This window comes from Rhinopithecus bieti, unplaced genomic scaffold (assembly GCF_001698545.2).
Source record: "Rhinopithecus bieti isolate Rb0 unplaced genomic scaffold, ASM169854v2 scaffold_60, whole genome shotgun sequence".
In the NCBI taxonomy this organism is placed as follows: Eukaryota; Metazoa; Chordata; class Mammalia; order Primates; family Cercopithecidae; genus Rhinopithecus; species Rhinopithecus bieti.
In genome coordinates this window covers 1,178,196-1,191,851 of record NW_016803192.1, presented here as the reverse complement: position 1 = coordinate 1,191,851, position 13,656 = coordinate 1,178,196, and the positions used below count along the sequence as shown (strand labels likewise).

The following is a 13,656-nucleotide window of genomic DNA, read 5'->3' as shown; positions in this document are numbered from 1 at the left end:
GGCACTATTCACAATAGCAAAGACTTGGAATCAACCCAAATGTCCATCAATGACAGACTGGATTAAGAAAATGTGGCACATATACACCATGGAATACTATGCAGCCATAAAAAAGGATGAGTTTGTGTCCTTTGTAGGGTCATGGATGCAACTGGAAGCCATCATTCTCAGCAAACTATCGCAAGAACAGAAAACCAAACACTGCATGTTCTCACTCATAGGTGGGAACTGAGCAATGAGATCACTTGGAGAACATCACACACCGGGGCCTATCACGGGGAGGAGGGAGGGGGGAGGGATTGCATTGGGAGTTATACCTGATGTAAATGATGAGTTGATGGGTGCTGACGAGTTGATGGGTGCAGCACACCAACATGGCACAAGTATACATATGTAACAAACCTGCACGTTATCCACATGTACCCTAGAACTTAAAGTATAATAATAAATAAATAAAATAAAGTTTATATTTCTACTAAAAGTTCATTTACAATGATTTAAATATCCTATAAGAAAATACAGATTTTTCTACCATGTTCCTCACTATCATCTAAGTCTTCACTAGAAGAGTTGTCTACATTTTCACTAAAAGTCTAAGGAAATCTAAACTTTTCAGTCATTGTCCTCAAAATTCTTTCAGTTTCTTCCTATTGCCCAATTCCAAAGCCACTTCTGTGTTTTTGTTTTTTCACAGAAGCACCTCACTACCAGTGCCATAGTTTGTATTTATTTACTACTGTTGCTGTAAAAATTGTGACAAACTTGGTGGGTTGAAACAACATAAATTTATTATCTTACCTTTCTAGAGGTCAGAAATCCTAAATTCAAAATGATGAAAGGTCTGTATTCCTTTTGGAGGCTCTAAGGGAGAATTCGTTTCCTTGCATTTTTCCATTTTCTAGAGGACACCTCCGTTTCTTGACCTCATGATTGTTTAATCTAGCTTTAAAGTAGGTAGCATAGCCTCTTCAAATCTCTTTCTCTCTCTGTGTGTGTGTGTGTGTGTTTGTCTTACCTCTGCTTCTGCCATATGTCCTCCTGTGACTCTGAAACCTCTGACTCTCTCTTATCAGGACCCTTGTGATTATATGACACACTTAACATAATCTAGGAGGATCTTCCCCTCTCATGATTTTTTGTGTAATCATATAAACAAAGTCCCCTTTGCAATTGAGGGTAATCCACTCACAAATTAGGTCATAGATATCTTTGGGTGGGTGGGAACATTATTCTGTCTACCATAACTACCTTTCTCAGTAGCTTTATTTCAATATCAAAACTCAGATCTATAAAAGCAGAAAACCAAATAGCACTTTTCCATGGGTATTAAAATTGCATGTATATATTAAAATTATGATTCCAAAGAGGAAGAAAATTACTGATAAAATAATTTTATCAGTAATTGATAAGTAGTGAAAATAAAATGAGCCCCATATTATTTTCATTTTTATTATTATTATATTTTAAGTTCTAGGGTACAATGTTGGGCAACAACGTGGCCCCAAGGTTTTGGTTTAGCATATGTTATACATTGGTTTGCCATGTTGGGGTAAGCCTGCACCCAATTAACTTCCGCCATTTAACCCATTTAGGTTATATTCTAATGTATCCCCCGGCCTCCGTTGAATAGGGGCCCGGTGTGGTGGATGTTTTTTCCTTCCTGTGGGTCCAAGTGGATCTCCATTGGTTCCCCATTTTCCACACCTATTGAAAAGTGGGAAGAAACCATGGCAGTGGTTTGGGTTTTTCTGTTCTTTGCCGCCCGATAGTTTTGGCTTGGAGAAAATGGATGGGTTTTTCCAAGGCTGTATCCCATGGTCCCCTACAAAGGGGACCACGAACCTCCATCCTTTTTTTTAAATGGCCCTGCATTGGTATTCCCCATGGTGTATATGTTTCCCAACATTTTCCTTAATCCCAGTCTGTCACTGAATGACATTTGGGTTTTGGATTCCAAGGTCTTTGCTAATTGTGGGAATAGTGGCCGGCAATAAACATACAATGTGCCATGTTGGTTCTTATAGTACTGACTTAATAATCCTTTGGGTATATTAGCTCCAGTAATGGGGGAAATGGCTGGGGTTTTGGAAATGGTATTTCTTAGTTCTAGATTTCCTTAAAGGGAAAATTGCCCCAACCACCTGTTTTTTCCACCAATGGTTGAACCCTAGTTTACAGTCCACCAACATTGGTGTTGGAAAGTTGTTGCCTATTTCTCCACATCCCCTCTTCCAGCACCCTGTTGGTTTTTCCTGACTTTTTTAATGGAAATTGCATTCCTAACTGGGGTGGTTGGAAGGATGGCATCCTCCATTGGGTGGTTTTTTTGAATTTGCATTTCTCCTGATGGCCGAGGTGGAATGATGAAGCATTTTTTTCCATGGTGTCTGTTGGCCTGTATGGGGAATGTTCCTTTTTGAAGAAGTGTCCTGTTCCCATATCCTTTTGCTATTTTCTTTAAATAAAGGTTCTCTTTTGAAATTCTTAACCTACTTCCTTCTGAAATATTCATAGCCTAAATGGCTTTAACTATTATTACATTTTCACTCGTAAGAAAGATCATTCTTCATAGAAGTCTGTCAACAATAAGGGAAGACCATCTTTGCATTAGTAGGAAAATGGGAATGTTCCATGCTCTGTCATTTCTCTGATACTTAAATTGAAATAATCTGCCTTTAAAGATGTTAATGCCACTTTGGGAGGGTGAGGAGGGCAGATCATGAGGTCTGGAAATTTTATGTACCTTATTTTCTAGCTGTCATTCCTTTCCCTTCAAGGAACAGTATAGTTAACTTTCTTTAAGAGTTTCTTGACACAGCGGCCTCCAAAGAAAGCCATAAAAGGCTGTCAACCTTCTATGTGGAGAACCCTACAAAGTACTAGAGAAACAAGACAAAGTAGTGTTGGGTCCGTATTTCTCTCTTTTATGGAAGACGATTTTTAGGATTGTGTAAGAGCTTGTAACCTTGAAGTTAAGCTCTTTAGTGAGAGTATAGGCTCTGTAGGAAATGTAAGGAGCTCTGATGACCATGCCTAACCCCTGGTTAGAATTACTTCTTTTGAATGCTAACATGCCTGTCAGGCATAGAGATGATTCTTAGATTCATTATCTGTAGAAAAGAAAAGTGTGCTTCTTTGTGGGTATTGACCCCATCTTGTGCACTTGCTTCCAGTGATCACAATGGACTTGCCAGTGCTAACTAACTGTGCCCTGTCTAAAAGGTTTAACTGTGATGAATTGAGCTAATAAATATTTAACTGAATGATGCAGCTACTGATTGAATTGTCTTGATGGGATATTCCTGCTTTTCCATATCTCTCCACTTCTTAACGTAACACACTGAACACCCCCAGAGACCCAGCACCTGTTACTTTTGGTTAGTTGACAGTTTTTCTTCTGAAGTCTGGATTTCTGTGTGTCTTATTGCAAAGAACATTGAGAGGGAGATCATCTAAAATAAATAGTAAATATCTAGCTACTCATGCCTTACCATGGAAGCCATTACCAAGTGACTATAGTACCCTTTTTTGCTGACCTACAAATCCTTCTCATCTCCTTGCTCCAGACAGCACTATCAATGAAAGAGAGTTAGCAGGTGAGATGAAACCTGTTGGTCCTATGCACCATTGTCATATTTTCCATGCTTCAGGGAATCAAGTGTAATTGAGCAAGAAGACTTAAATTCATCTGATATTATGAGAAGAAAAAGTTTATGTGTAGATATGTATGTGTTTGTTCAGTGTGTATTAACATGCATTTGAGGGAGAGAGAGAGGAATATTGCTTGATTATATACAGGAAATCAAAATAACGGTATGTATATAGTTTTCATAATCTATAATACATTCAATTAGCACATTGTAGAAAGTAATGCATTTGTAATATCCTTCCATTACCAAGCTTTATTATAAATAACATGATAGACCAATAGGGTGACTATAGTTAACATTAATCTATTGGACATTCAAAAATAGCAGGAAGAGGATAATCAAATGTTCCTAGCATAAAGAAAAGATAAATATTTAACGTGATGGATATTCTAACTATCCCATTTGATTATGCAGATGTATCAGATTATCACATGTATAGGGAAAATATATACAGACGTTACATATCAATTAAAATAGATAAATCAATTAAATGAAATAATACACTCACAAAACCCATTTTCTGTATTCTTACAAAAATTAGCCTGGCAGTAACTGCACACGTTTATGGTCAGAAGCTAAATATTTTTGTGCGGTTTGAACATGGGAAATAGTTCACATTGATTTGAATGTCATGCCAAACATAGGCAATAATTTGTACTTTTCATCATCGTATGAGAAACAAAAATGTGTTTTGTTAAAAGGAAAGTCCTTATATCCCTATTCTCCACAACTGAATAGAAGTTCTCCCTCCTTTAATTTTGTGTTTCACCCAGAGTAGTGTAGAAAGTTTCACCATTTCCTCATGTTATTTCAATTTGCCAAGTGTTTTTTTTAAAATGTGCTCTTACACAGTCTTAGATGAGTCGAGCATCTTATTTCTGGCACAGATTTCCTAAGTTTCCATTCGACTTATTTACCAATTTCTCAGTTTTCAGGCAGGAGCACCTGAAGTTTAAGTTAATTCAACCAAAGCCTACTAGATAAAAAATTAAAAAGACAATTTTGTTTCTTGTTCTATAGAGGAAGATTATTTTCTTGCTTTGGGAACAGCCGTATTATATTAATGTTTCTCTTTAAAAAGGTTACAGCAGTTTCAACAACTTTTCCTTTCTTCTGAAAATACTTTGTAATAGAAATAAGAGTAATGAAATTAGTCATCCCTGTGATAGAGATTTTTCTTTGGGTCTTTTGCTTTATCTTTCATTATTCAAACTTTATCATGCTTACATATGACATTAAACAAAATATGATTTTCCTCTAATGTTGAATAGGCAGATGTGTGACTTTCAGTAACTTTTTGATAAATGATTTGAAGAAAACAGATTGTCCTGGAAAAATGACATTTGCCAATACACTGTATTGGAAAGTGATTTTCATCTGACCAGTGGTTATACTCTATTGATGGAAATTACATCCATTTTGAAAAACATTTTCTGTCTGTTCCTTGGCATTTTTTATTGTGTTTACTGTGATTCCATATAATTTCTTAAATGGTAAAATTATTAACTTGGAAGTTTAGGACTGAGAGGCAATCATTAATATCTGCTTGTCAGACTTTGAAAAGATGTTATTTAGAAAGTTAGTCTGAATGTTAGCACACATTCCAAAGTGACTCCCTGGCCAATTTAAATACTCTCAAAAACAAATTTAGAGTCTCATTTTACCCTATAATGTCTGGAAAGCTGACCATGTCATTGGTTTTAGAGAGAAAGAGAGGAAATTATATCTGAGAAACTGAACCACCTCTTGTACTTGCTTCTTGAAGGCTAGAGAATTTAGAAGAGGCACAGCTAGAGGCTGGGAGGAAGACAAGTTGGATAAAAGAAATGGATCCATAGGAATCTTGATATGTCTCTTATTGTAGAAACATATGGAGACAATCACAGACCTTGCCATAGGGGCTAAAAATTAGCATTTGTGTGAGACAAATGTAGTATGTCTCTTTTTATATTATTAAAGATTTGTATAGGAATTTTCCCTGCATTTCCAGTGTTTTAATTGAATGCTAGGAAAATGTTAGCAGTAGATGCTTTCTCCATGTTCATCTTTAATCAACTCTTCTTACTCCACACAAAATAAATTCATTTGGGTTGAAAGTGAAGTTAATGGTAGTAGTGGCACTAACAATATCCTGGCTGCTAAAATATCTGTTTACAGAGAATCACGTGAAATATTTACGGAAAAAAATGGCTTTTATTCTAAATAAAATCCAGTGGAATTTTAGAACACTTCGGTGATAACTACAATTCTATGCATGTTTTCACATTGGAATTACATTTTGCACAGGCATCTTAAAGTTAGTGTATAATGAAAAAAATCTCACCCCAAAATATTTCTTCTTTTAAAAAAATCATCTTTAATTTCAAGACCTTCATGCTCTGAATGTCACTTTCACTGCAGCATGAGCTAAGCCATGGAAGATTTATATCTTTTGACTTACCTGACACTGAGTCATACACCCAATGAGTGAATGATGGCATGAACAAGTCACTGATACATTTTTAAATGTTTACCAGAATGTAGGATTTCTATTAGTTAAATGTACATATGATGTTTCATTTATCCCTTTTAAAGTACACAAATAATGACACTGCAATACAAATTGTTTACATTTATGAAACAGGATATTTACCCATTATTAATGCAATAGAGACAGTGCTATTAAGCAACTGCTTACATATCTTGACCCACTTACTACAATTTGTATCTGACCTCCAAATCCTTGGGCAGTTTTACCTGCTGTTGTCCATTGTTATTCTATCTCAGCTATCTATAATGAGATGCTAGTTATCTGCAAGCAGCTCAAAACTGCCTACAGAGTGAGGAGGTCCTCAGTGATCAGTAACTCTAGCTGACAATAGGATTTGCTCTTCCTTTTACATATCTTAGCCACATTATCAAATAGTAAAATAGATGTATATTATCTAGTCCATAGACATATGAGAAAATAAAATTTGAAATATCAAAAGATAATTCAGAATAAAATAGGTCATATCTGAGATAGAGTATTTTCAGAAGTTATATTCATTTGTTGCATAGGACATAAAAATTGGTTAAAGAGAAGGAGGTAAATAACATTAATATAAGTGGTAAATTATTAGAGTAATTGTTCCCAATGTGTCACACCTCCCTGTCTTCACATGCTTGTGTAACTCACTCCCATGTTTACTCCAAACTTGGCCTTATGACTTGCTGTAGTCAATAAGACATTAACAAGTGCGACACAAGCAAAGGCTCAAATAGGACTGGTGTATTGTGACCAACTCTCTTGTAGCATTGGCACCATGTGAAGAAGCACAGGCTAAAATGCTGAAGACACATATCCCAACTGATAACCACCATCAACCTCCAGACAAGAAGGCAGGGTCATTTTGTAACATCATGCCTCAGTTGAGCTGCCAGTTGAGGAAAGCCATATGAATGAACCAAGGCAAGACAAGCAGAAGAACCACCAGCTGAACCCAGCCCAAATTGCTGGTCATGTGTTAATTAATGCAACTAAAGCCATTAAGTTTTGGGACTATAGGTTACAACAATAGATTACTGATAAGTAAGCATGTATTTCAAATAAGTTTTCTTTCTTTCGTTTTTTTAAAATTTCATGTGACAAAAAGTGGAAGGATAGTAGAACAAGCCTGATGCAGGGGATTGATGATGTCATCTAGGGGCTTTCTATCTTTAATATCTTAGTTTTCTGTTTATGACATAGGGACTGCTCTACCTTTATCTGTGCCCAGGGAAAGATGAAGGGAAAATATATACTGCTCCTGTTCTATTCATTGTAAACACAGAACACTGTCAGACATCCTTACCAGACGTCTGCCGTGTTTTATTAGAAAGGAGTGTGTCGGTTGGGCGTAGTGCCTCACGCCTGTAATCCCAGCACTTTGGGAGGCCGAGGAAGGCAGATCACGAGGTCAGGACATCAAGACCATCTGGACTAACATTGTGAAACCCCATCTCTACTAAAAATACCAAAAAAAAAAAAAAAAAAAATTGTTTGGGCGTGGTGGCGGGTGCCTGTCGTCTCAGCTACTCGGGAGGCTGAGGCAGGAGAATGGCATGAACCCGGGAGGTGCAGCTTGCAGTGAGCTGAGATGGTGCCACTGCACTCCAGCCTGGGCAACAGAGTGAGACTCCATCTCAAAAAGAAAGGAGTGTATGTCATCTGGCCACTTCTAGCTACTAGGGTGGCTGGGTGGGGAAGTGAATATTGAGCTTTTTTAGCTGCTTTAATAAGTGTATAGCTGCTACGTTACCCAGTCAACAGTGTCAGATAAGTTTTCTTTCTTCTTGTGTTGCTTTTATTTTCTCAGTATTACTTGATACCCTAAATAAAAGAAATGGGATACATCTGAAGTTATATCTATTCATTATTTAGGCAACATTCCTTTAAGCCTCAGTTTTCTGGTTTTTTCATAGTTATAACCTTGAGTCTCAAATAAAGTGAGTGAGTTAATATTTATACTGTATATAGTAGAATATCTAGCACCAGGAAAGCTGAAACCATATCTGTTTTGTTTACTTCTACATGTCCAGCACTGTGTAGAGTGGTATAGGAGGAACTATAAAATGAATGAATGATGACAGAATGACTGCTGACTGTCTGACATGATAGACAAGTAACAGCTGCCTTTCTTTCAATTATATTTTATCATTTTTAGATATAGACCAGGCCAGGTGCAGTATAGATAAAAATTATATTTCTGACCCTTCAGAGGTTAGCAAAATGCCTAGCGCATAACGTATAGTCAACAAGTATTTGTTGATGATGATGTTGATGATAAATAAGGCTAGCAGCTTATGGTAATTGTACCGAATGATTTTATTTTATTTTTCTTCCAAAAAAAGAGTTAAATTTTAAAATAGAATGAATTGTATCCTCTGGTTGTTTGATTTATGTATATTTTAGAAGCAGAATCTTGAAAAACCTTGTTCAACTTTGAAATAGCAGGACAAATGTTCACCATGTGCTGCATGAAGCTTAAGGCGTTTAATATAACTGGGCCTCTGTAGCACACTGATTTTCTTTCTTAAACAACACAAATTTGCTGAGCTAGACCTTAGAGAACTATGATTTGTTGACATGAATTCAACATGATTCCAACCTGCATAGTAAGAATGTTTTGATTTATTTGCCAACTTTGATTCCTTGGCCAAGTTTCGTGGAACATGTTTTTGGTCTTGGCAATCTCCTGCATGTTAGCTATCCCATTCCTTCTGATTTCCAGAGAGAGACGTTAATTATTTTCCTTTGCACTCCTGGAAGTTAAACATATGAAATTACTAGACAATGCTGGTAAATTATTTTCCCTGAGAAATATTAAGTTGGGATGGTATTGAGAATTTCTGAAAGTTGGAAACTTGGTCTCTGTGGTTCACTCTCAGCTGGTGTTTGTCTGTTTATTATTTCACTCAATCACAATAAACATAAGTAAGTTGAACTGTTAAAGTTGTCCATAAAGACATAAAATATGTTTTTCCATTTTTATTCACAAGAAGTACCTTCTTGGTGAAAACTCTAGGTGAATGTGGAAATCTGCATTGTTGGATTTAAGGAGAAAAAAATGGAAACATTGAGAACATGAACTAGAGAAAATATTAAGATAAAAACAAAGGGTACTGATGCCATAGAGGCTAGCTGTTCATCTGGGAAATGGAGAAATGATGTGAGTTGTGTAAATAAGGAGCTCTCAATTTTGCAACAAAACTGTGTTGCAAAATTTGACCTGTTTGTTGATTTTTGAAAAGTGTATTCATTTATGTATTCAGTGAGTTTTTAAAATAATTCAGTATATAGAAATGTTATTTTACTTATGTCTTTTAACTTTTGAATTTGGAGGTAAATGTGAAGATTTGTTAAATAGGTAAACACATGTCACAGGGGTTTGCTGTACATATTATTTCATCACCTAAGTATTAAGCTTAGTAACCAATAGTTATCTTTTTTCTGTTCTTCTCCCTCTTTTCACTCTCCCTCCTCAAGCAGACCCTTGTGTCTGTTGTTTTGTGCTTTGTGTTCATAAGTTCTTACCATTTATCTCCCACTTGTAAGTGAGAACATGTGGTATTTGGTTTTCTGTTCATGTGTTACTTTGCTAAGGATAACAGCCGCCAGCACTATCCTTGTTACCACAAAAGGCATTATCTCATTCTTATTTATGGCTGCATAGTATTCCATCGTGTATATGTACCACATTTTCTTTAGTGGATCTGTCATTGGTTGCATTTAAGTTGATTCCATGTTTTTGCTATTGTGAATAGTTCTGTAATGAACATTCCTGGGAATGTGTCTTTATTGTAGAATGATTTATATTCCTCTGGGTATATACCCAGTAATGGAATTGCTGGTTGAATGCTAGTTCTGCTTTTAGCCCTTTGAGGAATCACTATACTGCTTTCCACAATGATTGAACTAGTTTACACTCCAACCAACAGTGTTTAACTGTTCCCCTTTCTCCACAATTTCACCAGCATCTGTTATTTTCTTGACTTTTTAATAGTATCCATTCTAACTGGTGAGAGATGGTATCACATTGTGGCTTTAATTTCATTTCTCTAATGATCAGTCATATTGAGCTTTATTTCATATGTTTGTTGGCTACATGTATGTCTTATTTTGAGAAGTGTCTGTTCACGTCCTTTGCCTACTTTTCAATGGAGTTGTTTGTTTTTCTCTTGTAAATTTATTTTTTATAGATGCTAGATATTAGACCTTTGTCAGATGCATAGATTAGAAATATTTTCTCCCATTCTGTGTGTTGTCTCTTTACTCTATTGATAGTTCCTTTTGCAGTATAGAAGCTCTTAAGTTTAATCCGATCCTACTTGCCAATTTTTGCTGTTGTTGCAATTGCTTTTGGTATATTTGAAATGAAATCTTTGTTTGTTCTATGTCCAGGATAGCATTGCCTAGGTTGTCTTCCAGGGTTTTTATAATTTGGAGTTTTTACATTTAAATATTTAATCCATCTTTTATTTTATTTTATTTTTTGAGATAGAGTCTCACTCTGCCACCCAGGCTGGAGTGTAGTGGCACTATCTCAGCTCACTATACCTTCCACCTCCTAGGCTAAAACAATTCTCATACCTCAGCCTCCTGAGTAACTGGGATTACAGGCACCTGCTATCACGCCCACCTAATTTTTGTATTTTTCTTGGAGCCAGAGTTTCACCATGTTGGCCAGACTGGTCTTGAACTCCTGACCACAAGTGATCTGCCCTCCTTGGCCTCCCAAAGTGCTGGGATTACAGACATGAGCCAACACAACCTTTAATCTATCTTGAGTTGCTTTTTGTGCATGGTTTAAGGAATGGCTCCAGCTTCAATCTTCTGCATATGGCTAGCCAGTTATCTTAGCACCATTTATTGAATTGGGAGTCTTTTTCCCATTGCTTGTTTTTGTCAGCTTTGTTGAAGACAGGATGATCCTACATGTGCAGCCTTATTTCTGGGCTCTCTATTCTGTTCCATTGGTCTATGTGCCTGTTTCTGTACCAGTTCCATGCTCTTTGGGTTACTGTAGCCTTGTAATATAGTTTGACAGTAGATAGCTTGATGCCTCTGGCTTTGTTCCTTTTGATTAGGATTGTCTTGGCTATTCAGACTTTTTTTGGTTTTGTATGAATTCTAAAATAATTTTTTATAGTTCTGTGAAGAATATCACTGGTAGTTTGATAGGAATAGCATTGAATCTGTAAATTGCTTTGGGCAGTATATCTATTTTAATGATACTGATTCTTATTATCCATGAGCATGGGATGTTTTTCCATTTGTTTGTGACTTCTCTGATTTCTTTGAGAAATCTTTTGTAATTCTCATGGTAGAGATTTTTTTACCTCCTTGGTTAGCTGTATTCCTAGGAGGGTGTGTGTGTGTGTGTGTGTGTGTGTGTGTGTGTGTGTGCGTGTGTGTGTAGCAATTGTGAATGAGATTGCCTTTCTGATTTGCCTCTCAGTTTGGCTGTTGTTGGTGTATAGGAGTGTTAGTGATTTTTGTGCATTAATTTTGTATCCTGTAACTTTGCTGAAGTTGTTTTTCAGCTGGAGGAGCTTTTGGGCTGATACTATGGGGTTTTCTAGCGAGAAAATCATGTCATTTGCAAACAGATAGTTTGACTTCCTCCCTTTCTATTTGGATGCCCTTTATTTATTTCTCTTACCTGATTGCTATGGCTAGGACTTTCAATACTATGTTGAATAAAAGTGATGAAAGAGGGCATCCGTGTCTTGTGCTGGTTTTCAAGGCGAATGATGCTAGTTTTTGCCTAATCAGTGTACCGTTGGCTGTAACCTTTATTGAACTCATCACCCAAAAACAACACAGTATACATTCTCCTCATCACCACATGGCATGTACTCTAAAATCAACCACATAATTGGACATAAAGCAATCCTCAACAAATGAAAAAGAACCAGAATCTTATCAAACACACTCTAGGACCACAGTACAATAAAAATAGAAGTCGACTATAAAAATTGCTCAAAACCAAACAATTAGATGGAAATTAGACAATATGCTCCTGAGTGACTTTTGGGTAAATAATGAAATTAAGGCAGAAATCAAGAAGTTCTTTGAAAATAATGAGAACAAAAATACAATATAAAATATAAAATACAATATACTAGCATGCACAACTGATTCTCCCAAACATGGAGTCCTATAGTCCAGGTCTTACCTGAATCAGGATGAGGGTGTGGTGCGTCCGAGTGGCGCTGTTGGCCGTATGCCTATTGTAGCATACCTGCAGATCCCACCCCCTCAGGTCTCCCCAGCCCTTCACTGTTGGAAGTCTTCAGGCAAATTTTTCACTTATGAGGGACTGCATATCTTCTCCCAAGACTCTGTGGGTGTGGTTGGAAGTCTGGAGATAGTTGTGATTTTATACAGCTTTCCAACATCCAGCTATGATTGGTACAAGATTTAGGAAGGTCTGACTTTGAGGTTTCATCAGTGCTTGATTTCATAGACTTTGATTTCACTTGATTTCATAGACTTTGGCTTCAGTGACAAACCACAACCATATCACTATTCCATATTTGAGCGGGTTAGCATTATAGAAGCACTTTTATGTCATCTGGGGCTCCAGAACCACAGGACCAACCTTTTGTCTCATGACTATGGAGATACTGTTACTCAAGAGCTCCCCTAAAAGTACAAGCCGAATCAATCTGGTAGGCTTACCATAGAGTATCCATCTCCATAGAGTATCCATCTGTGAAATGGAGTTACCTTTCCTGATACTCACTATCCCCTCCTTCTCCAAAAGCTACTTAAAGCTGGAGGTGTGCTCTCACCTATCCTCACGTGGCTGACAAACTTCTTTGTATTCTCTGGATGTCTCACCCCAGTCTTTGGGCCATGTACTCGGCCCTCTGAGAGTGAGCTGTGGGATGGGGTATGTGGGCAGTCCCATCCCATAGCTGCAATAATGACGGGAACTTAGTCATTGACAGTCTCTTACGGTACTTCATCAATCAGAGAAATAATTTAGAAGGTGCTGAGTGGGAGCTCTTGCCTCTGAAACTACCCCCATTGATTTTTTTATCTATGAGCCATTGGATCCTGTAAATCCCATCCAGAGTTTTGGAGCTGGACAGGAAAAGCGGTCATGGTCCATGATGTGGATTCTGGATGACCACATTAGCCATGATCCTTTGCTAGAAGATCCCATGGGCTTCCTGAATGCATACATGAGCTTCATCAATTCCTTTTGAGCTGGAAAGAGTAGCTTCCCTGTATTATCTCCCCTACTCCCTTATCTGTGGTTTATTCCATTTAAGAAGAAATGCCCGAAAGAGGCCCTGGCTATCAAACACTATTCTCTCACAAAGTCCACTTTACTCAAGTTGGTTGACAGTATATAGGAAGAAGCCAGGAGGAGCTCTGGCTAAGGTTCACATAATAGTCTACCTCCCATTACTTTGACATCTGATCAAATGTACAGACTTGCCTTTGTTTTTGTGCTATTAGGAAATTCTGATGAGCACTACTATTCACTGAAAG

At 37.1% G+C, this 13,656-nt stretch overlaps 1 pseudogene; it reads left to right on the top strand.

The window, feature by feature from the left end:
* The first annotated feature begins 12,338 nt into the window (after positions 1–12,338).
* Positions 12,339–13,367, top strand: LOC108527154 (mesoderm-specific transcript homolog protein pseudogene; annotated as a pseudogene).
* The last annotated feature ends 289 nt before the right edge of the window (positions 13,368–13,656 follow it).